Source organism: Nesoenas mayeri (genome assembly GCF_963082525.1).
Source record: "Nesoenas mayeri genome assembly, chromosome: 1".
Taxonomy (NCBI): domain Eukaryota; kingdom Metazoa; phylum Chordata; class Aves; order Columbiformes; family Columbidae; genus Nesoenas; species Nesoenas mayeri.
In genome coordinates, this window is record NC_137541.1 from 184,384,447 (window position 1) to 184,408,713 (window position 24,267).

Sequence of the window (24,267 nt, forward strand, 5' to 3'; positions counted from 1 at the left end):
AGGCTCTGTAGTATTGCCACAGGACCCTGCAGAAATTGTGGGTATATGCTTGGGCCATCTAGATCAAATTACAAGGTATTTTTTCCACCCTGGCCACAAGATCATTGAAATATTATGTCAGAAAATTGCATTAATTCAGCACAAATGATTGGCATGGTTTCTGAACTATGAAGTTGCAGTTTTCATGGTGATCCCCTAGCCCATCTGTTTTGAAAAGGTCAAAGAATGAGATCATACATCTGGGTCTGTGTTAACATTATTCTGTAGGGAAGTCACTGAAGAAAATGATCTTTACATATGACAGAGATGATACTACTACATTCTTTCAGGTTTTCTGTGGTATCTTTGTTTCAGGAATTTTACAGGCAACTTAAAATATACAAAAATACTTCATGAATCTGCATGCACAGGTTTATATCACTATTTGCTATGTAATATGCATATATTTACTATACTAAGTAATTAATGTGTCTGTAAGTGCAAGACTGCTTTTTTATGTTAACATGATGAAATTCCTCAGTTTGTATTTCCAGATTCAATAATAATGTAGTTATGCACTTCTTTTAATTTGCAAGGGCTGCCCCCATCCTCCTCTGATAAATAAGACAGTACTAGTGACAGCTGACATGAAGAAGGCTGAAGTGCTCAAGAATTTTTTTTCTTCAGTTTTCAATGATAATCTTGGGGATGTTGGTTGAGGACAAACTCAACATGACCCAACAATGTGTACTTGCAGCTCAGAAAGCCAACTGTATCCTGGGCTGCATCAAAAGAAGCATGATCAGCAGGTCAAGGGAGGTGATTCTGCCTCTCCAAGCCACTCTTGTGAGACCCTGCCTAGAGTACTGTGTTCAGCTCTGGAGGCTCCAACATAAGAAAGACATGGAACTGTTGGAGCAAGCAGAGAAGGGCCACGAAGACTGTCAGAGGGCTGGAGCATCTCTCCTATGAAGACAGGATGACAGAGTTGGGGTTGTTCAGCCCGAAGAAGAAAAGGCTCTGGGGAAACCTTATAGCAGCCTTCAACTACCTAAAGGGGATCTACAAGAAAGATGGAGAGGGATATTTTATGGGGACATGTAGTGATAGGACAACGGGTAATGGCTTTAAACTGAAAGAAGGTTGATTTAGATCAGATATGAGGAAGAAATTCTTTACCATGAGGGTTGTGAGGCTCTGGAACAGGTTGTCCAGAGAAGCTGTGGATGCTTCATCCCTGGAAACATTCAAGGCCAAGTTGGGTGGGGCTGTGAGCAACCTGGTCTAGTGGAAGATGTCCCTGCCCATGGCAGGGGGTTTGGAACTAGGTGATCTTTAAGGTCCCTTCCAACCCAGACCATTCTGTGATTCTGTGATTCTATGATTCTGTGATCTCTCTTCCCACATCTCTCAAGCCCCTGAACTTCAAGGCAGGAACTGGAAGGATGAAGTCCCTTCCATTGTTAGTGACAATCAGGTTTGAAACCACCTGAGGAACCTGAACATGTATAAGTCTGTGGGACCCAAAGAGGTGCACAGCAGGGTCCTGAGGGAATTGACTGATGTATTTGCCAAGCCACTCCATCATATCTGGAAAATCATGGCAGTGAGGCAAAATTCCCCGTGACTGGACAAAAGGAGATGTCGCACCCATTTTTAAAAAGGGTGAAAAGGAGGGCCCTGGTAACTACCGACCTGTCAGCCTCACCTCTATGCTCCATAAAATTACAGAGCAGATCCTCCTGGAAGATATGTTAAAACACATGTAAGACAGGGAGGAGACTAGAGAGGACCAACAAGGCTTCACTAAGGGCAAATCTTGCCTGACTAATTTAGTGGCCTTGTACAATGCAGTGACTGCATCGGTGGACAAGGGAATAGCTACAGATGTCATCTACCTGGACTTTTGTAAGTCCTTTGATACAATCCCCCTCACCATTCTTACCTGTAAATTGGAGAGATACAGGTGTGCTGCATGGACTGTTGGATAAGGATCTGGCTGGTAAAATCAGTTGCTCAATGTTCAAGTGGCAACCAGTAACAAGTGATGTCCCTTCAACGGTCCGTACTGGGACCAATACTATTTAATATCTTCATCAATGATGTAGACAGTGAGATTGAGTGTACCCTCAGAAAGTTTTCAGATAACACCAAGCTGAGCAATGCAGTTGGTTTGCTAGAGAATGAAAGTAGCCACTGCCCATGGCAGAGGGATTGGACTAGATGATCTTTAAAGGTCCCTTCCAACCCAAACTATTCTATGATCTATTTTTAATGTGTGGCTATTTAAAATATAATGTTTTTGTCTTGAGAACAGATTGATATTATGGCTGGTGTTTTTTCAAAGAATGACATAAGTCAGTGTGTCTAATTCTGGATATGGCACACTGTTGTAGTCAAAGGCAAGTAATATTTTTGCTTCTGTATCTCTCAAATGGGTCGTTATCACAGAATTATAGAAATCAGTGCTACAGCAGATCCAAAGTCATCTAGTCCTTCCCTCTGATCAGAGCAGAATTAAATATACCTATGTACTCCTTAACAGATATTTGACTAACCTGCTTTCCAAGATCTCCAAGAATGGAGCTTTCAGAACTTCTCAAGATGGTTCATTCCAGTGTTTAATCATTTTAGAAAATCATCCTGTTTTCATACGCAAGTTATATATGCAAGCCTGATCTGTAACCTAAATCTCGTTTGCTGTAATTTAAGCCCATTGCTACCTCTTCCTGATCTTGACTGGAAATGGTTTGAGAATTTTTCTTGACCTTCAGCCATTCTTGCAGCTTTACTTTTATTTTCCATCTTTTCTGATGTGCAGTGCCCAAAACTGGATGTGATGTAACCTGTGCCAAACAGAGTGGAAGGATTCCTTCATATGCCCTGTCAGGTGTAGATCCCATTATATTATGACTGCTTTTTTCATAATTAAATGACACTGATGATTAATCTTCAGTTTATTCAGCTTTAATCCTAAGGTATTTTTCTGAGAACTGCTCCTTAGCCTATCATCTCCCATCCTTCATATGCAGCCTAAGTATAGAGCTTTCTCTTGTCTCAGTAGAACTGCCTCCTATTATTTTTAGACCATTTCTCCATTTTGTTAAGATCTTTTAGTTCATTACTAAGCTAGTCTGGAATATTCACGTATCTGCTAGTGAGAGTTGTGAGGCCTCAGAGAGATTTTAGATGTTTACCCTTGAGTTAAATGTAGGTGTCCACATGTGAGCTGGGTGTCTAAATGCCTTTGTAGTCAAACTAGTCAGTAGAATCAATGGAGATGAGAGACAATTAATCTCATTCTTATGTAGATATCTACATTTGGTCAGCTGACTTTCATTGTACCCTTCATCATTAATTAATGTGAATTCAGTGTAAACATATCAAAGGAGGTCTGTAGGCCTACTGTAGCTTGGAAAACAATATGAAATAACATAATTAAGCTCTCTGAGAAAGACTTTACAGCAATTTTATAGCTTGTGTAGTAGGAACTGGAAGTAGGAGCCCCAATTACGCCTTCCTTTCTCATCTCTTTGTTCACTTGGAACAGCTCTGCCTCTCACCTGCCTACTCCTGTTTTTTAATTATGAAAATATTATGGAGGAATCTTGTTATAAAGCAAGATTAAAAGCTTATTTTTCTCTGAGTCTGTTAAATCACAGAACATATACTTTCTCTGCACAGGACTCCACCCAAGGGTGAAAAGCAGCCCTAAACTGTAAATTTCTGCCTTTTGGTTCCTTGGTGAAGAAGTAGATAAGCCCTAAGTGTTTGCTTGGTGCTTGGTTATATTATTTTGGAATAGTTTGTTACTACTGTACTTAATATAAGAGTTGCCTTTGTTTTTCATTTGTTAGATGCTTCTTTGTGCTGGTTGGCAAATAAATAAAATAGTAGCTAATATATGTGCAACTTCTTTTAATGGTCACCTTTATGAAATTCCCAGGATTTAAGCTGTATGTAGAACAAGTATGACACGGTGGCCATAATTTATGTTTTACTCTGGAGAAATAGACCACATTCTTTCCGAATGTGCAGTTTGTCATTCACTATGAATGCCCAGAGAAGACTTGGGAGTCAAAATTGTTTGTCTTTGTAATATGGAAGACTGTAATGATATTGTCACCTCCTAGGTGCATCTGTGCCATAAAGCTTTTCCAAAATGCAGATGTCTAGGGTGGGATTCTTCTAAACTAAAGGTAGATGTCTGCAATACAAATATTTGTATCTAAGCATGTCACCTTAGGTAACGTTTATGGTTAATAGAGAGGAGTAGGTAATTCTGGGAGATTTTATATCTGACTTGTTTTTGCCATTTCCTTTATGATGAGAAGAACCAAACGTTAGAAGTATGTGTTTCTCTCCTCTAGTGTCCTGTGACTGCCTGGGTTGAGCCATCAGCTACACTCACGACCAGTGTTTCCAGAAGACCAGTACAGTAGCAGCAGTCAGCTGTCACTGAGTCCCAAAGAGAAATGGAGGGACAGCTCTTAGCTCACCTTTCAGTCACCCTCATTGATACCGGAAAAAAAAAAGGACACACAACACTGAGGCCATTGCATTGCAGCTGGCACTGCAGCAGGCAATGGAGGTTGAGCTCTCAGAAGCAAAAGCGTAACTAATTTTAGTTGTCAGATCTTCAGTATCTTCCCAGTCACTGATAAAACCAACCTCTTCAAGGGACATAATGTCCCAATATTTTTGTCTGATACTATATCTCTTCCTTCTGTCCCTGATGGTGTTGATGTTCTCAGATGATATCTCTAGGCTAGAGTCCTTCTAGAAGTGACAAAAAAACCATATTTATAGGGAGAAAGTCCTCTCCTTGGCTTTCCATTTGGCTACAGGAAGTATTTTTCATCATAGGTTGTGGTGAGGAGCTACAATCCAGCCAGTCCTTCTGGTGTCTTTGTTGTGAGGAAAAAATAACTTATCAAAGCCCATTTAGTGGGAACTTCAGCCAGACACTTAAGAGTGCTGATTCTTTGTTCTTTTCTTATTAGGTGGTTCCTAGGTTTCTAAAGGTCCTGACATACATTCTCTACCAATAAGAAAAAATCCCTCCTCATGAGATTTAAGCATGTTGCTTTCATCTTTAATGGAGCCATGTTTGAGCATCTGTCATCATGTTCACTAAATCATCTGTCAATGAAATCCACATTTTTAGTAGCCATTATCTCAGCTCAGGAATAAATAAAGTTCTAGCTTTTATGTCTAATCCTCCGTATTATTTTCAGGTGGATAGGGTAACACTGAGGCCACATCTTTAGTTTATTCTAAAGGTGGTTTCAAATTTCTTATTAATCAGTACATCCACTTCCCAATATTTTTTCCCATGACCCAGTTCACTGATTGAAGGATCAAAATACTGATCCTTCATGAACGTACTGCCTTAGCCGGACAAAGCTCTTCTGCAAATCTGTGATGCTCTTTCGTCTCAAACAGGCTTTGTTGTTCAGGATCAAATCTAAAGAGATGTAGTATCAACTTCAAACCGAGTCTAAATTAGTTAGCAGAATTTATCAGAGCCACATTGGATTTTATCAAATTAGATCCACCAACTCATCTCAAGGCATATACAACTAGAGCACAAGGTTCCACCACAGTACATGTTGGCAGAGTTCCAGTAGCTGAGGGCTATAGGGACACCACGCGATCACTGATACATTTATGATGCAATACTCATGCTGGTAGCACAAATGCTTGAAGGACACTGATTCTTCAGCCTTTGTTCCAGGAGTACTGCATCCAGTTCTGGGCTCCCCAGTTTAAGAAGGACAGGGAATTACTGGAGGCAGTCCAGTGGCAGGCTGCAAAGATGATGAGGGGTCTGGAGCATCTTTCTTATGAGGAAAGACTGAGAGAGCTGGGCCTGTTCAGCCTGGAGAAGAGAAGGCTGAGAGGGGATCTCATCAATGTTTGTAAATATCTCAAGTGTGGGTGTCAAGAGGATGGACCAAACTCTTTTCAGTGGTACCCAATGATAGGATGAGGGGCAGTGGGCACAGACTGAAGCACAGGAAGTTCCATCTGACTGTGAGGAGAAGCTTCGTTACTTTGAGGGTGCCAGAGCACTGGAACAGGCTGCCCAGAGAGGTTGTGGAGTCTCCTTCTCCGGAGACATTCAAAACCTGCCTGGACACATTCCTGTGTGATCTGCTGTGGTGAACCTGCTTTAGCTGGGGGGTTGGACTAGATGATCTGCAGAGGTCACTTCCAACCCAACCCATTCTGTGATTCTGTGACAAGCTCACAGTTACTGGTGTGATTGCACTCCTGATGAAACACCCAGAAAGAATTTTACAGCTGCCAAAACTTGGAGAAAGAAGAGTGGTTGCTTTTGTCACTGTAATTCTTTCATATGTTATTTGTATGTAACTCCCACAACGGTCCTTCTGTTCCCTGGGTGGAAGGCTTGTTGTGTGGACTGAGATCCACTGAAGAACTCCATGGTGAGCCCTTTACATGCTTGAGGGAGGAAAACCAGAGGTGAGCAGGTTGTGCACACACCTTGTTGTGGACACATAGCAACATTAGAAACATTTGAATTCTTATGCAGCAGAGACAGATCCATTTAGAGTGGGTTTTACCCATATAAAGTGTCCTGAAGTACATAGCTACTACGAGGTTAGTGACCCTCTGTATTGTTCCTTGATGTGAAACATGGTGCTGTATCTTTGCTGGGTATTCTCATTGTTATCATCATTAGCAGCAAAGAACCTATGCTTGCTAACATTGCTACTAAGAGTCATGAGTTTTTTCATAGGAATTAGACCTCATTAGAAATCAGAAGCAGGATTCGTTTTGTGTGCTGCTAAATTTTCTTTATTAAACCCAGTGATACATATCAAGATTACATGCCAACCCACAGAAGTCCTTCAGAGTTGTTATTTTAAACCTGTATCAATGAACAGTTTTGTTCTGAAGCCTTTCAAATGTGTATGCATATACATTATATACATAACATATATACTTTATATATGTATATGTAGTAACAAAGCAAGTAGTTCAATGCATTTTATGGGTCCAGCCTGGAGTTCTGCATACACGAACTTGTGTGTGGTCAAGGAGGCTTGCATATTTTTGAACTCTGACTTGGCCTAATAAAAGATATCAGACTACAGTGCTTGCTTTGTCAATCCTGTTTTGCTAGTTCAAAATGACTTGCAAGATTAATTTTCAATTTTTAACATAAAAACCAAGAAAAAGAAGTGTTTACTTACTGCAAGGAGTTGATTCCGTGTTAATGATCCTGAAGGAGGCTTGTACACAAGGTACAGATTGTTGCCAATTTGATGTATATTCATGTTACAGAATATGAAAATGTCAAGTTATACCATCTTGAGGATTTTGTTTTTATAAGTAGGATTGGTTAAAAAAACCTTTAAGTAATCATACTGTGTGTTTGATGGTGGAAATTAGTATGAATGTTTCTGGCAGTGGAATGATGTGATGTGGTTATGGGTTTCTGTTTTCATTGCCTGCTCAATATTGGCCTTTTACAAATACAGATTACCATGTCGATGGAAGGAATTTACAGCTTTGCCCCCCTTGTCTCACTCTGTGTTACAGCACCTTTTTTGTACTTTATGTTACGTGTCCTCCCCACGATATTTTTCTGACAGAAAAAGGAGAAGTCTGTGGGCTGAGGTCCTGAAAACATGTGAGCTTTACTATTTAATTGGATGAAATGAATATTATTTCCCACTTACCTTGATTTCCTGTGGGGTGAAAATCTTGCTCCTCTAAAATCAGTAGCAAGCTTTCGGGTGAATACAACAGGATGGAGAAGTTCATTGGTGATCCCTCACCAACTAGTGATGTTGCACACTAGAAGCTCAGAAAAAACCCAGCCCCTCAATAATGATGACAGTAGAAAGAATGCTTTAAAAAAAATCAGGATTTAGAACTGACAAATAAAATCCATAAATAAAATTCAAGCTGAACAGAAAAGCTATATGTATGATATGTTTAATATTGTTAGTTTTGGGACCTCACGGCCCGGATAGTTAGAGCTGCAAGATCCGTTAATGTTCTGTGGTCTGTTACTGTACATCCCTTACTGACCTCATCTTGTGGGCAAGGAGCTGCTTGCTCTGACTTCATGGAATTGCAGCTGTATTTGTGGAGTGCTCTTGTCCTTTGGCACTCCCTCCCCTGTACATTAATAGGGTTTGAATGCACCAGCATTTTCTCTGGAAGCAAACTTCAAAATTCATCTTTAATCCTGATGCGATGCATATTCAGAATTTTTTCTTTTCCTGGAGTTTAGTTCCACAGGAAAACATACTTGACTGATGCTCCCACCAGCCAGCTGTGGTTTATAACAATAATTAACAGTAAGATACTGCAGCAGAAAAGGGCAGTAGAGAAATGCAATCCAGCAGCTTCAGTTATGTGGTTCTGTTCATTTCTACAGATTCCAAAGTACTTCAAAAACAATATTACAGGCAGGACGGGCAGCTCTGCCCATGAGGAAGGTTTCCTAATGCTTCCTGTTAGAAGATTCTGGTTTCATATTTTTTAGAGCTTTGCCAAACTTAATGTATTTAGACTGAATTTATTTTTATCCAAGGTAAATGCCTAGTGTTTTTCTTCTTCTTTTAATTTTTTTTTTTTTTTTTTGGTAATTGAAAAGTGAGTGAACTATTTAAAAGGAGAAGACTATTAAAATTATGTTTTCTGCTAATGTAAAAAAAAAATTGGACTCCTGTGTTTTAAAAGGTTTAGGAGCAAAGGCAGACCTTTCTCTGCTGTTGAATCAGGCATGTGCCTTTTGCCATCCTCACAAAGCCTTTCAAATATGGTCAACTGTTTCAAGACGTGGAAAAAAAACATGGTTACCAAATATTCCATAGAGATTTACTAAAGCCTAACAGCAAATATTTCCCGAGATTTCATCTCCTCCGCCTCGCACAGCTCCTTCCCGTGATCAGACTTTCCATACACTGTCCTCACAGAACGACTGAGCAGCCACTAGCTGGGTGCACCAAAGGCCAAAACAGAGGCAACCTCTGTAGTGTTGTCCCTGGGCGTTACTTTGAGCTCCTGAGCTCTGTCCCAGCTTAACTTAGTCCATGGTTCTGTGATTTTTTGCTGTCTGTTTCTCTATTAGTCTGTGTGGGCCTGAAGACACCATCGTAGTTGATGGGTCTCTGTGGGTATGATGCACATAGTGGAAGTAGTCTTTATTAGTTTGTTTTTAAAAACAAGTATATGTGAAACATCTCATTAAGATATTATTCAAGCTACATGGACAGCTATCCTAAAATTACAAATAACAGAATGATCTCTGCAGCCTCAATATGCTTCCAACATATGTTTGGGATATAACACTGGCTCTAGTCTTGTAATTGTACTGAGATATTCTCATGTGGCTTCATCCCTACATCTAGCATGGATCTGCTCTGGAGATGGTGCAGCACTGAGGAGAACTGGTGGATGGTTACTGCAGAACTCTGGCTCACTTGTTGAGAAGGTGCAAGGTATTTTCTGAATGAAGCAGGGCATGGTAGAAAAAGAAAACAAGGTCTCCAGGTTAAGGTAGTTGAATTCTGCTCTGGAGAGCTGGACAGTATCCCTGCCTTTTCTACCGTGCTTCTGTGCGGTAATGGGCAGACATTTCCCTAGTGGTTATTAATTGCCAAAAAGAGCCTTTCTGCTTGTGCCAGTAGAATCTGGAACAAGATGATTGTGCAAATGTCATCCATCAATCACAACTCTTTCTTTGGTAATGTTATATATGACATTGCATTTAATAAAGCCTTGATTGAGTCACGTTAGGTAATTGTTAGTTCCTTATAGCTGTTTATAATCCAACGTTCATGTTCTATTTATATTTACACATTATACTGATAATTATTTATAAATTATTATTTGACAATGAATTAGGCAAACTATCTCAAAAATCTCTGAAATTCATCAAAATGTTCAGGCAGCATAGGCGATTGTTTTTCAAACCTCAGCAGGCTTAATTAGATCCTGCAGTTCATTCGTTTGCACTGAAGTCAGCTGGAGTTTTGCATGTGGAAAGTCTGCGAGATCAAAAATTATGCCCAATGGGCACATTGCTCTGTAGAAGAAAATGTCAGCTCCTGTTGGTAGTATTTCTGACTTCTCATAGGTTACACTCACTCTCCCCCCTCACCTTTTCTCTCTTTCTCAATTAGCCTCTCTTGCATTTTTATGTGAGTGGTTTTGAAGGGGTTTTTGGAAAAAAAGCATGATGCATATACAGTACATGTTTTTATTTACATATCATTGAAATGGATATGCAGATAAATAAATAGATAGGGTTTTCTGAGCTTGTGAAATATATCGCATAATATAAAACTCTCTTCTAAGTCTGTTTTGTCAAATATGTCAAATGATATTTCTGGAATTCTATCTCTGGAGTATATTTTCAGCATTTCTTATTGCTGTTCTTGATCTGTGCACTGTTGTTTGACAGTCCCTTAATCTGTCCGATATAAACTGTATGAATAGCAGCATTTAAAAATATGGCTTCAGGGACATTCGACGAGGTTTCTTTGTAAGTGTACATTTGCTAGTTCATCTGTAAATTTATTTTATGAGGTGTTTAAACCTCAAGAAAACCAAAAAGCATAATATTAATACCTAGTTTACATCTATTGAAGTCAATGGGAACTTTACAATTGACTTTAATAGTAGCCTCTGTCCTCTAATTTTGAAAGTGGTGAGGATGATGTACATAAAACCACAAGGACAGTTTTCTGTTTCATCATATCCTATTCTGTTTGCAGATGCCTAAGCAAAGTACAATGTGGTTTGTTCTTGAATTAAACAATTCAGTGTTTGGACCTAATACTGAACTGCGTTCCTACTTTAGCTGGTGTTTTGCTTCTCAAAAGATCATGGGCTGCTCATTCTCTGTGTGGCCCAGGGAGGTGACAAGGTAGGAAATCCAGCCAAGTTTTCAAGAGGCTTTTGAAAATTACGCTTTTGGTTTTAATCTTACATCCGCCTGTGGTATGACTAATGGAAGAAGTTGATGAAGCAGTTTTCTTCCTAATTGTCTTGTTTTTTTTTTCATGTGACCAATTTTGACAGGGTTCCTGGAAATGCACATAGTATCTGTAGCGTATATGTACGTGTTTTCCCTTAAGGTTCTCTGAAGTGTAGTAGGAAGTTTCCATCATGCTGTTGTAATCCCAGGCATCATTTTTGTGTCATTTTAGTGAAAGTAAGTGAGAGTATACCACCACCACAACAACAAAAAGACTCCCAGAATTTAGCTTTTTTTTTCTGTTAGTGTAACAAGCAAAGCAGTCTGAACAGGCTAGATCTGGTTAGCCATTTGTAGTAGTAAATAATGCTGGACAAAAAGTTCCACAAGCTTCTTGTTGAGTCTGCTTCAGGGATATTACTCATTTGGTGGCTGAAAAGCTGGTCTTGCTTCACAGTTTTAACCCTTGTGAAAGATTTAAATATTTAGTTGGTAACTGGAGCTGGTAGCATGCTGTAGACAAGAGGTCATCCGAAGTTTTTTGATGGGGCTGTGCTCAGTTGGAAAATGCCCCTTGTGTGGAGTGAAGATGCTGTTCCCAGGGTGCATCAGCTCCACTGAAGCCCCAAAGGGAGCTGAACCCCATCCCCACCAACCACCTCTTGGGTCTCTGCTGGACTGATCAGACCCCCAGCATGACAGTAAATAACAAAGTGGGTGAAGTCATCTCTTAAGGTGGACGATAGCTACACCAGCAAAATCAGAAAAGAGTACATTCTGGTTCCTCCCTACTCCCAGTTCTCCCCCTCCCCCAGCATAGCCATCTCCCACCTTGTCCTTGCCATGGGCTAGTAGGTCTCTGGTTTCCTTCCCTCTCCTCCTGCCAGGCTGGTGGAGGATCAGACCTTTCTGGTCCCTCCCCAAGCCTCCTGAGGCCACTGTCTCTTCTGGCCACCCAGCCTCAAGGCTTCCTCATTCACAGGCAGCTGCTTTTTTGAGGTACCCCAGTGTCAGGGTAGCTTGGAGTCCAGCAGCCCTGGGTTTTGTGCTGTCCAGTGATGCAATTGCTTTGGGAGCGAGCTGGAAATGTTGTATACAGGCTTTCTCCAAAAAACAGTGTGTTATAAATTCTTCCTCAGAAAAACAAAACAAAATAAAACAATTATTAGTATTTATTGATGGCCTAATACAATATTTGTCTGTGTCAAAATTACTTTGAGAAAAGTTAGTTAAAAGAGATCCTGTGGACATCATTCCAGGTGGCTGCTGTAGCCCTTAGTTCATCTTTACCATCTAAACATGAACAGAAATGTCTTTAGCATAATGAGAGAAATAAATAATGACTGGAAATTATGTCCTAGATGTAGGTTGGAGGAAAGCATGCGGAAGTAGGAACATATTTCTCGAGATAACTATAAACACGGTAGATGAAATATTTCTTCATCAAATGACTTCTCGACCCATCCTATTATAAACTTGGTTTTGGTGAGCACCATGGCTTCTGCAGAATAATAAAATTAAAAGAAACTTTGAAGCAAGTACTCACAAGTCTACTGTGTTTACACTAAATAGAAGAGGAGCAGGACTGTAGTTAATGTTCCCAGTTTTGAAAAGGAAAAAATTGATAAACTACATGAATTAATTACTGAAGTCATCTGGATTGAGAAGCCAAGGGACTGAAATGTGGAGGAGGTGTAGGGTTTTTAAAGTTTCAGATGTGGATACTACCTAGAATTTATATCCCAAACAAAATTAAAAATAGTTGGGAAAAGCACCATACCTAATTTGGTGAGTAATCATCACAGAAAAGATGTTGGTGGGTAATGCAAGGACAGAGGAAAAAGAGGGATCAGCAAAGAAAGTTGTGTCTCAGAAGGCAGGATGTGTAGGAATAAAGTAAACCAAATGAAAGGAGTTTGAGAGAAGCAGCAGAAAGTTCTTCATCTAGGAAGACATGGGAAAGAGAAAGCCTCCTGTGCTGTGAAGATGAACTATAATCTGTGTTGGATACACTGATGATGATCTAGCAACACAGCAAAGTCTGGAGGCTGACTGAGGGTATGGAAATGGCAATTAATGCACCAACAGGGGAACAAAACTCGGGATAATTAATGGGCTCCAGTCAGGTGAGTGATATAACTGTTGTTCCAGAATTAAGGCAGAACAGGTATATGAAACCGTATATCTGAATGTCTTGTGAGGAGAAAAGGGATGGTGTGCCAAGAACACAGTTCCTCTGTGTAAGAAGGGAGGAGAGAGTCACACGGACAAGAGCAGACCTATTAGTCTGATCTCAGGGGTGCAAAGCTTTAAAATGGACCTTGGACAAAAGAAATTTTTTAAATAGGAAAAATAGGAAAAAAAATAATTAAAAAATTACAAACCTTGAACATGGTTTGCAAATCTAGTGCTTTGACTTGCTGGAAAAGTGACATCTTGTAAAATCTAACCTTTCTGGATCTCAGTGAAGAATTTGCTATAGTATAGCAACATACTTGGTATGTCCCCAGGAAATATTTTCTCTGAGAAGGAGAAGACAAATAGGGAAGTAGAGGAATGACGTAGCAGTTCTCTAATCAAGTTTACCTGCTAGTTTGGGTGAGATAGTTGTGCTTTATTTTCCCCATGAACTGACACTACATCCTGTGCAGTCTGCAGTGCTTAGCAGTCCTCTGCAGATGTGGATTCTCGTATTTTGTTCTTGCCAGAACTTAGGATATATCACATTTTGGCTGAAAGTGTATGTTTTTAGATGGAAAACTGTAACAGTTGTTCTGGTGTATTATAAAATGACAAACAACTCAGAGAAAGGGAAACAGTGTAGAAGGGGAAAAAAAAGTCAACGCAAAAAAGTAGAAATGCAAAAATATGCATCACTCAGGGACCTCCGGACTTCCTCTGCAGGGGAACTGTTATGGTTCTGGATCTGTATCACATTTGGCGGTCAAAGTCCCTTATAACAGTAACCACTCCTAAAGGGAAGGAAGGAGAGGTGTCCACCTCTTCTGCTGCCCTGTGTTCTGGGCAAGGAGACTGTCTGCCTCGGAAAGAGCACAGTGAGCTTTTCTCAAGCATGGTGAAGGTAGCTAGTACTCATGGCTGCCTTCAGAGCCTGACCTACAAGCAGAAGAGCAGACAGACGGGTTGGTTTAGGTTTCTGGGAGCTCTGGTGCCCTACACAGCATTTTGCTCCCCGATGTTGCCCCTGTGTGTGCTCCCCTTGCACACCACGGACTTCCAGCACTCACTGGCCGTTTGTACTCTAAAGGAATCAACACACTTCCCCAGTTGCAAGCCTGGGCCTTCTAGATCTCTTTGGGCCAATCTAGGGTAAGTGACATTCAGAAAACAGAAGTTACGTGGTATTTATCCTTGAGGGACAAATACTTGGTCACTGAGAAGTGGCTGCATGGTGTCTTTGCAGCCCAAAGAAGTTACTGCAACCTGGAGACAAGCAGTTCCCTCTGTGTTGGCCACAAAGGACTGTGGTTGGAAGGAGAGGGATTCCTCTGAGAAAGGCATCAAAAAAGCACATGCTGATAAAGTCCCTTACAAATACAGAAATTACGTGGGTAAGACAAAAGCTTTAGACAAAAGAATGAAAGGTAATGACATATTTTTGGGGAGGGGAAGAAAGTATTCTTTGAAGAACAGAATTAACCGAAGCTGGAGGAAGGTGGTTACAGGAGAAAGAAAAGCATGTCCATCAGGTAGAGGAAAAGCTACACATGCAAAACTAGAGAGAAATGTAAACCACGGCATGATGCATGGTTACTTCTTGTTCTTTGTGGGTCAGTTTAAAGTAATACTTAACTTTGATGTTAGAGATCACTTCTGCAGAGCCTGTGGCAGTCCCCGAGGATGTCAGCTGAAGCCAGAATGCCTTCAAGGAGGAGCTTTTCGGTCATAGCGTGGTTTAGCAGCTAAGTAGGTTTGGGTGAGCTGGGACTTATCATAGAGCATGTGCTGTTTGGTGGGGGAAGGGATGGGAAGACTTTTGTGGGAAATGTTGCTGGTAACACATTACCAGAAGTGATGAGAGCGCTTGAAAACATTTTAGCTGCAATGCTCACATCCAGACCATTTTCCTAGTAGCTGCCCAGTAAGAAGTGGGATGGGTCTATGGTGATCATGCATATCTCAAGATTTGGTGAACAAGGCTTAAAAGGTTGAGCTTAAGAATGTCCTGGGTGAAATAAAAAAGAATGGGATGTGAAAGTAATCCCAACACTAAGGTTATTCCATGCTGAGTTCAATAAGTAGGGTTGAGAGAGCAGAAAAATTTGGCCAAATTCAGAGCTCTCATCCTTGTACAAAGGCTTATGTGCATCCCAGGCTGTTTCTATCCCATGCATGCATTTCATTTGCCATGTGTAGCATGAAAAACTGGAAAGACTACTTAAGGGTGAGCAGTAATCTGAGCTCAAAACTCAAGCTGACCTCTAATCTGACAAGAAAAGCAGTGCTACCACTTTGGCATGAGAAGTGTCTTTTTGCTGGATTCTAGCAACAAAACTGAGACAATCACAGTCTCTTGTTGATAATGGTGTGCTTGAGGAGCTGCTCCTTGAGCTAAGTGGAAGCAACTAGAAAACCTGTTTCAGTAAAGCTTCTCAGGCTCTGGCAGTAAAAGGTAGGAACATATTTGCACAAGCATGTTTTCTGCAATTTCCTCTCTACTTTTCAGCTAGATCAAACCTTGTGGGGATGGCCAGGCTCTCACAGATTTGGGGATTATATCAGCGTTTCTGCATCCAGCCTGCTGCTGCTCTCAGCAAAGGGCTTACTCTGAGCTGAGGTCCCACTCCGAAGGCAGCGGGATGTAGCTGGGCACTTTGTGAAGTCATTGCTTTGTTAAGGAGGTTAAGAAGGAGAAACTGAAGTTATGATAAGGTTCCAGCTTTTGATAATCACAATTATATGTGTGACAGACAAGAACTCTATAAACAGAAGTATGTACGACCATAGGTAGGATTGAAGCTTTGATGAAGTTTGCAAAAAATATGTTTAAAGAAACTCTCCAGTTCTAAACTGCATGTTGAAACAGTCTAATGCGTCTTATATTTACCAGTGAATTCCCAGCAAGTTACCTGCTTTTCATGTGTTTGCATTTACCTAAATAAAAACAATCTTTGGAAATCAGTTGTTTAACTATCATAATAAAGCAATATTATCTTCTTCTCGCAGATGGAGAACTGAAGGAAGAGATGTGAAGAATCTGCCAAAAGCCATGAAGGAGGCCAGTGGCAAATCCAGGAACAGAAGCCAAGTCTCCAGCCTAAGGCAGCCTAATACTGTAATCAACAAGAACGTTTGCCTTCTGATGTTACGATGAGCTATGCTGTAGCAATACCTATATATTAATAATTTACCCAAGGGGAACACGTTTGAATGTGTGTGTTTGCCTATGCTTTTATAAATAATTCAGAAGAATTCTCTGAATTCTAGTTCTGAATTGAATTTCTAATACTGTTTTCTTTATAACTGGGGATTTTTTCACAAATATTTCTTGATAGGTCATGTTTAAAACATACAGTTCTCAAAATCTGATTTATTAAAATTACCAGAAGTTAATGTCCAAAAATATCCCAGAGTACCTTCAATAATTTGTGTTTCTAGATATTTTAGAGTCCAGCTACAGATTTTTTTCAGGGTCCTGAGCACCTCCACTTTAGTGGACAATGGATAGTTGGCATCTCAGAAAAAGGAAGCTGCGTATTCCCAGTTAGGATGTTCTTAGCATTGGAAATCACTTGGAAATCTTGCTGTAAATATGTTGGAACCATCACAAGCTCAACTCTGGCTCCAGTTTAGCTGGAGGAAAGGCTACTCCAGTGGACCCAGGCAACAAAGGTGCTGTGAATATAGAAGTCAGTTACACAACCTAATGTTGCCTGGTGTATTGAGTAGTATTTGTCACAGTTTTGGCAAAGGCGCAACTTGCTTTCTGTCCTTCCTAGCTGTGGCCTCCTATACCAAGTCAGCAGGAACACGTGCACGATACTTCTCTTTGAGATGCTAATTTTTTGGGGTATTAAGCACCAATAATTGCATTAGCTGCTGGTTTTACTTGCACTTGAGGGTTTGAAGAGCGCAGCAGCTTTCTGCGTGGGATGGGAAGGGTTTCCATCTGCCTTTCACCTCAGTCTGACATATTAAAACTGTGAGCTTCCCAAAATAGTGCTGGTGTCCAACACTGAAACACTGTTGAAGCATTGTCTTAGTAGTAGGTAGTTTGGTGATTTGCTAATATTAAATCAGACTGGAAAATTGTATTACTTCTACAACATACTCCTTATAACACCTTTGCAGTTTCCAGATCTTTATGTTCAATGGTTTGCCTGGACACAGGTGATGAGCATACTCAGACAATATGTCAGGTTTGCTACAATCAAACCTATATAGTATATGCAATTCATCCATGCTTCTCCCACCAGCAGGTGTCATTCTGGAAAAAGGAAAATATTGTAAATTCCTGAACTGGAGAATTTGGCTGTGACAGAGAAGAAGAAGAAAAAAAGTTGGTTTAAAATATAGCTTTTGAAGGATACTTTACTCCAAATAAAAACCAAAAGAAAGCTGGCTGGTCTGCATTCTTAATAATCTTTGTGCAGCGTGTAGTTGTGACATGTAAACAACAAAGGGCAGACAATTGGTAAGGCAAACAAATGTCTAGTTAAAGCTTTCTTCTGCTTTTTATTCTTCTCTGTGACATCTTCACCACTGCTTACTCACGTCGATGACTATAAAATCAGTGATATTCATCAATCTTTAGGACGGACTTTCAGCTTTAATTCCCCCAAAGGAAACATAGAATTGAGAATTCAGATCTTGTTTACTTCAAGGTGAGCTTGAAGCAATCTCATAGAAGCAACTGAAATCAGTAGAATTTCTTGGGATTTAATCTGAAGCAACCAAAAGTAGTATTTCACTTTCTGCTCCACCAAAACTCTTGGAATCAAAGAGAAATTTACTTGAGGAAAAACAGAACAACAAGCTCCAAGGCTTGGCTGCAAGGAGCACATTAAAGTGGGAATCAATTTCACATTTTTAGAATTTATAATTACAACAAAGTGATGTAAAATAATTGTACTGTAGGCAGCCATATCTTTTTCAAGATGTTATTTAACTACAACTGTCCCAATGCTTTTCTCATGGACAGTATCAAGCACTCAGTTTGCTGAATGAGAAAAAATAGTACATAAAATTATAATTAATAACTTCACTCTAAAATAACTAAAAGCTGTAGTCTTGGGTTTGCATGAAGCCTGTATTAATTTTTCTGATTTTTTGAGTATTTAACTTTGAAAATGTAGTGGAATTCTAAAATTTGAAGTTAAAAAGTATAAGAGTATTGTGAATGTGACTAGTTAATTATGTGCTTTATTTTTATAGGACCCAGGTAACAAGCAGTGATGACCTCCAACTGATTTTTGTACAGTAAAGTATGAAATTTGGATGAAATGATTTCTTTGGAGTTTTAACCTTTTTTTTTTTTCATCTTTTTAGTTAAGTGAAATAATATGAAGTTTTGTTTAGTCTTTTTTTTTTTGGTTTTTAATGTCAGCATTTCATTTTATTAATTTTAGAAGAAACCCATGTGCCTAAACATAGACCTCTTGTGTCATTTTAGAGCCCCTGGGGATCTCACCTGGCCTCTGGCTCCCTGCTCAAAGGTGCAGGTCTCCTGTAGGTCCCACACCACACCTACCAGGCCTGCACATGTACCCTGGACACTCCAGGGTATTCCAGCAGGCATTAGGTACCTTCCTTTAGGAGTCGGAATTTCTCCTTTAGATAAATGCTGTAAAAGAGAATACGCCTCAACATATGCTTAACAAAGTTAATGGCAGCGCAGCTGTGAAGGTAATTTCACCTAAGGTGTTTTATTTAAGTTTAACAAGACATAGAGGAAGGAAAGTAATTTCGTATCTAACAAGTACGGAGTTATTGTGTTTAACGGGATGCTATCAAGAGTCTGTTTTGAATTATGGTGGCTAGGCTGAACCTGTGTGTGAGCTGGGAGCTGCTGTTGCTGGGGGCACACACCACAAAAGGTCCTGGCCAGAAATCTGGGGCTTCTCATCAGGGACACAGTGGCCTGATGTTCAACCTGTTGGGAATCTGGCAAAAGTAAGCTTAGTTCCTCAGTTTGGGGCATGATGCAGCAAACTAATTTCAGTGAAGAAAGCAGGAATTTCAAGTACCAGGGCACTGAGATAGAGGGAATTAGAGAAATACTTGCATTAATTACATACACAATTAGAAACCTATGTTAATCAGGTCCATTTTTGATGGTCTACTGAATAAGAGGGAAGGTCAAAATCTTGAATATATTAGTTAGTGCATTTATATATGAATTGTACAATATGGGATTGAGCATTACTTTTATAACTGGAACAATTTGTTGTATGTAATAAATATAAATGATATATTGTAAATGTATAAAATATATAACTAATCTTAAAAGAAAATTAAAACTATTGGAAGGTAGAAAATTCTGAATAAAATTCACCACGGGCACTAATTAGGATTGTATAGGCACAGAACACTTCCCCATGAGCTTTTTTAATCAGTCACTGGCATTACAATCAATAGGAATTTGGTCTGCTTTTGCAGAAGTTTAAAAATGAAATTGTTACAGAAAAATACATGCTGCAGGGTGACTTACAAAGCAATCATAAAATCTGATCTAGTAATATACAATATTAATTTGATAATTTGTGAACAAAGCAGATGAACTGTATGCATGTACTCATGTACTCTTTTTTTATGTCTTTATCAATCCTTTTCAGGATGAACCCCTAAAGAATGGCTGTGATGGTTGCTTGAAGCAAGAATCAGATATCCTCTTGGTGTGATCCATTTCATTGATCACTGGGAATGTGAGCCTCAATGAAGGTGGAGGAAGCCTCTACAGAGAACTGGAGATTGGTTTGTCCCTTAGGAAGGGTACAATGGCATTTTTAACGTTTTTACCAAATACCAGGGTGTGTGATAAAGGTTTGTGGGTTGGGAATTAATTGAAGGATTATGAAATGGCAAAGAACGTGCATTACGGGAAGCCTTGGAGAGCTACAACCTAAGCACCCTGAAATTTGCGACCAAGCCCACAGGATATCTCTTAAGTTATTGGACCCATCTCAGATGACTGCTGTTTTTGATACAATTTACCAGCCCCAGTAAGCTCCCCCAGCCAGACTGGAAAAGGTATTCCTTTTATTAATCTTAGTACAGGGAACTAAAGTGTATTCTGGGTAATGAAATACTTGGACTATGGAATAAGCTACAGAATTGAGGTTTTTTGTTTTGTTTTGTTTTGTTTTTAAAGGCAGGGTGCCTTTGTACCTGGGAGGTGGTACATGTTTTTAAAAATGCTGTTCAAAAGAGAATGTGCTTATATCTAAACTCTGTTATCTGCAACATAAAGGTTAACAGTTTTATATGTATCAAAAACCACATCTCTATGATGAAACATGAAACGTGTAATAAAAATAATAAGTATAGAACTATGTAAATGACTAAATCATATGTGTAAACCTTAAATAAACAGTTTCATTTCTAGGGGTTACAGAAAACACTCTCAAATTTTATATGGTCTTTCTACCATCCTTAGTTTTTAATATAATTGCAGTTTTAGAATTAATCTGTCTATTCATTTTGTAATATTTGTAGTTGTGTTAAATTTTACTGAGGAATAATTTGGCTTGGGGACACTGTTACACTTTATCCCAAGTGTGGTTCATGTTGTTTGAACAAGAAATGGCTGAGTATTTGTCCCCAATGCCCATATTTTTACTTCACTGGCAGTTGTATATTTGTGGTGACCCTACAGCAATGTGTGCAAAGAATGTATACAGTGGCAGTGCCTCTTCCACAGAGCACCAGGAGCAAAACTGGATGTGGTCAACCCACATATAATTTGCTCTTCTTGGTTGGGGTCTCATGTGGACAGCACTTAAAGGACACTTTTTGTGTCTGGATAAGGTGAAGGTGGGAGATAGATAGAAACCATTCAAAAGCCGTTGCTTATGTTCCCTGAAACGGGCTAAAAAGAACAGCTCTTCTGACACACAGCTTTACACTGAGCATACACAGAGCTGTGTCATTATTAATTCTGAAAATGGGTTTACAATAGTTAGGTAAAATATTTAGTTACTATTTAAATATTTTGATGTATTATAGCTCATACACAAATTTTAGATGTCTACTGCACTTAACATTTCCAATTGAAATAACTAGTTTCGTTAACATTTTTAGTGTTACAAATTAATAACAAAAGGCAGTTAATACAGAGTGCAGTTATGAGACCAAAATACTCGTGGTTTAAATTTAAAGAATCAAATGTTAGCATTTCCCTATAGAGAAAGGTTATTTGGGTAGTGGTGTACTGACATTATCACCACCCACAGAGAGGGGACTTGTTGGTATTGTGCAAGCAGAAATTCAAAAAAGGGAAGAATGTCAGTCTAGAGGGTTTACTTGCTGTAAGTGAATCACACAGGAAAAATGCTCATACCCTGAGTCGTTGTTGTGACCTTTTTTGATGGTTAGAAGGAGAAATAAGCATGAAATATTTTTGTCAAGTTAGAGGGTTTAGGTTGCTTGCTAGGTAAAATCAGTCTTGGTTATTAATGCAGTGGAAAGCTAAGTGATGACCATGGAAATATGATAATAAGTGCTGTTGTAAATTAGACAGGAATTATTTTCTGTGTCTATTAAGAATTATAATCCAATGGGCTAATGATAAACCATTGGGCTGTAGGGCTGCTAAGAAACGTGGAAAATTGGTAAAATAAAGGATAAAAGTATATTTAAGTAGGTGTTTCTTCAAAGCTTCCTTCAGGAAGGTGCTTCTCGATGCTACCATACTGCTTCTGACAAATCATGTCTGTTAAGATAAAAGTAAGAAACAGCATTCATTTAGTGGTAAATAGTGCTATCTGTATCTCTGGATTTCTGTTTAAACAAAGCTTTATGATAATTCTATTTGCCATAGCTAGAAACGAATCTAAAAATAACAGTTACTAATTTGCCACTGTTTAATGTTAGTTTAATCTGACAATTCTGGGATGGCTTCGCCTATTATACCTGGAAGAAACTACATAAAACTGTGTGGTTTTGAGTAGTTTCATGCCAACATGGGACTGCACAGAAAAGCCGGGTCTCAATATCACTGCATGTAAGGAAAGCTTGTTTCTGACCCTCAGTCTGACAACTTGAACATGGACTGAGCTAAACCCCAGGCTACCAGTACTCTGCACTTTGGCTTTTGAAACTTTCTGGATGAGATATAGTTTCAACATAAAAAGCCAAAATACGGTGGTTTACGAGCCGTTTTACTTTGTTTGAAGCTAAAATTCAAAACAAAACTCCTGGGGTATAGAACTGTCTGAAGCAAAACATAAGAAAGTTAACACACAGACTCTGCGAACTGAACAAGCCAGTTTCGCTCAGCTCTTGAAATAACTCCTTTTTGCAAGTTCACTTTTCAATTGCACATGTGTGAGATGTCGAAAACGAGTTGGTTTCACTACCCGGTGGCACAGATGAACATCGCAGCTCTAAAGCATCACCCTCTGTCTGAGCAAGGTCTTGCTGTCTGTCTCAGCTGATACTTTAGACGTCTGCCAAGAGATTAAATTTTCTCAGTCCCGGATGAGTTACATTTAGCTTTTGTTTTTTGTAAGACCCAAATACCAGTCTGTATGTTTTTCGTAGTTGTATCCAGCTCTGAACTAATTTCCTAAATCTCTTAACAGTTCTCTAAATGGAACCCAGTCCCAAAATGGCAGGAGTTACTTCACCTCTGGGGGGTCATCCCAGGATTCATGTATTTCAGGTTCAAAGGCTGGTTTTTCAGAGATGCTGAACACCTGCTGCTGTTCCTTGCTGCTGTGGGAGCTGCAGGTGCTCATGTGAAGATCAGACCCCTCTGCCTGGGGTGCTCTTATTTACAGTGAAACAACAAACAACCCTCCGCTCTGCTTTCACTTTTTGTAAAATTTTAATTCAAATGGCTCGAAACAAACCTAAGAACAGCACCAACATAGAGATACTTTTAGCAGAGCATTGCTGAGTGTGTGCGAGTTCAGACTGGTCAGGGCTCCTTCATTTGCTAGGCAGCTGATCCATTTTCTTTCCCTCAAAATACTGAGGGATTGAACTTCCCAAATTATCACTGACAGAGAAGCAAGGTCTCAGCAGCAGCGGGGCTGAGTCAGCTTCTAGATGTAGATCTCAGACTTTGGCGACTTTGTTGAGAAGAAATGGGGTGATGTTCAGGAAAAAAGAAATTAATATCAGATAATCAGTGATCTTGTGTGCATATCTTTTGTGTATTCGTATGTCAAATTTTTGTGGTGAACCGGTACCTAGGAAAGTGGAGAATACAAGGGGAAATGGCTGAGTTTGAAGGTTTAAGAGTATCTTGAAATACAGCTCACAGACTGAGGTACACAAGGATTATTGTGAGTTGAATTTACAATATAATGTCTCACCTCTGCACAAGACTGCATTCTATATGATGTGAATGTATGTTACTGAAAAAAACAGTGGTGTTGGTGGAATGCAAACATTATGTGACTTTGCATATCACTTGGTATTTTAAACCATAAGAGTTTCAGGTTTGAGTCATAGTCACTTGTAAGTAGGATATATATATATAAGCATAAATGGCACGCAAGCTGTAAGGCTTCTGCCTTGGGGTTATTTTTCCCTCGAATTGCAGATTTGGTTCTCTGTTATTGTAAATCATTATAGCCTCAATGAAAACTCAGAAGTCAGATTAGATGCTTCCAAAATATGAAGAGAAACCTGAACTGGAAACCTTTACAGTCTTCTATTTTGTTCTCTGGCCACTTTGATTTTCAGAACCTGTGTTACACCTTTCTTACACTTCAGCTTCTCCACGGTGCTGCCTGCGTGAAGCTGGCATCAGGATTTGTCCAACCTCTGATTTACCCCATTGGAGCACTCAGCAGCATCTGATCTTTCATTAGAGGCAGAAACTTTGTTAGCACTGCTCACAGAGCACCTTTAACCCAGGATCTTAATTGGAAAACTCCTCTAGTCAGAGCAAGAGCTGGGGAAGATGGCACAAGTGTCTGTTAGCAGCCCCAGAGGCATGTGTGGGAAAAAGTTATTTTTCTTCTTAATTTCCTTCTAGTTCATCCCTTTGACTTAAAACGTGCATCTAGCCAAGCTCTGCAAAGAGTGACTTGCTGAACAAGGGCAACAAAGATGATGGAGTGGAGCATCTCCCTTATGAGGAAAGGCTGAGGGAGCTGGGGCTCTTTAGTTTGGAGGAGACTGAGGGGTGA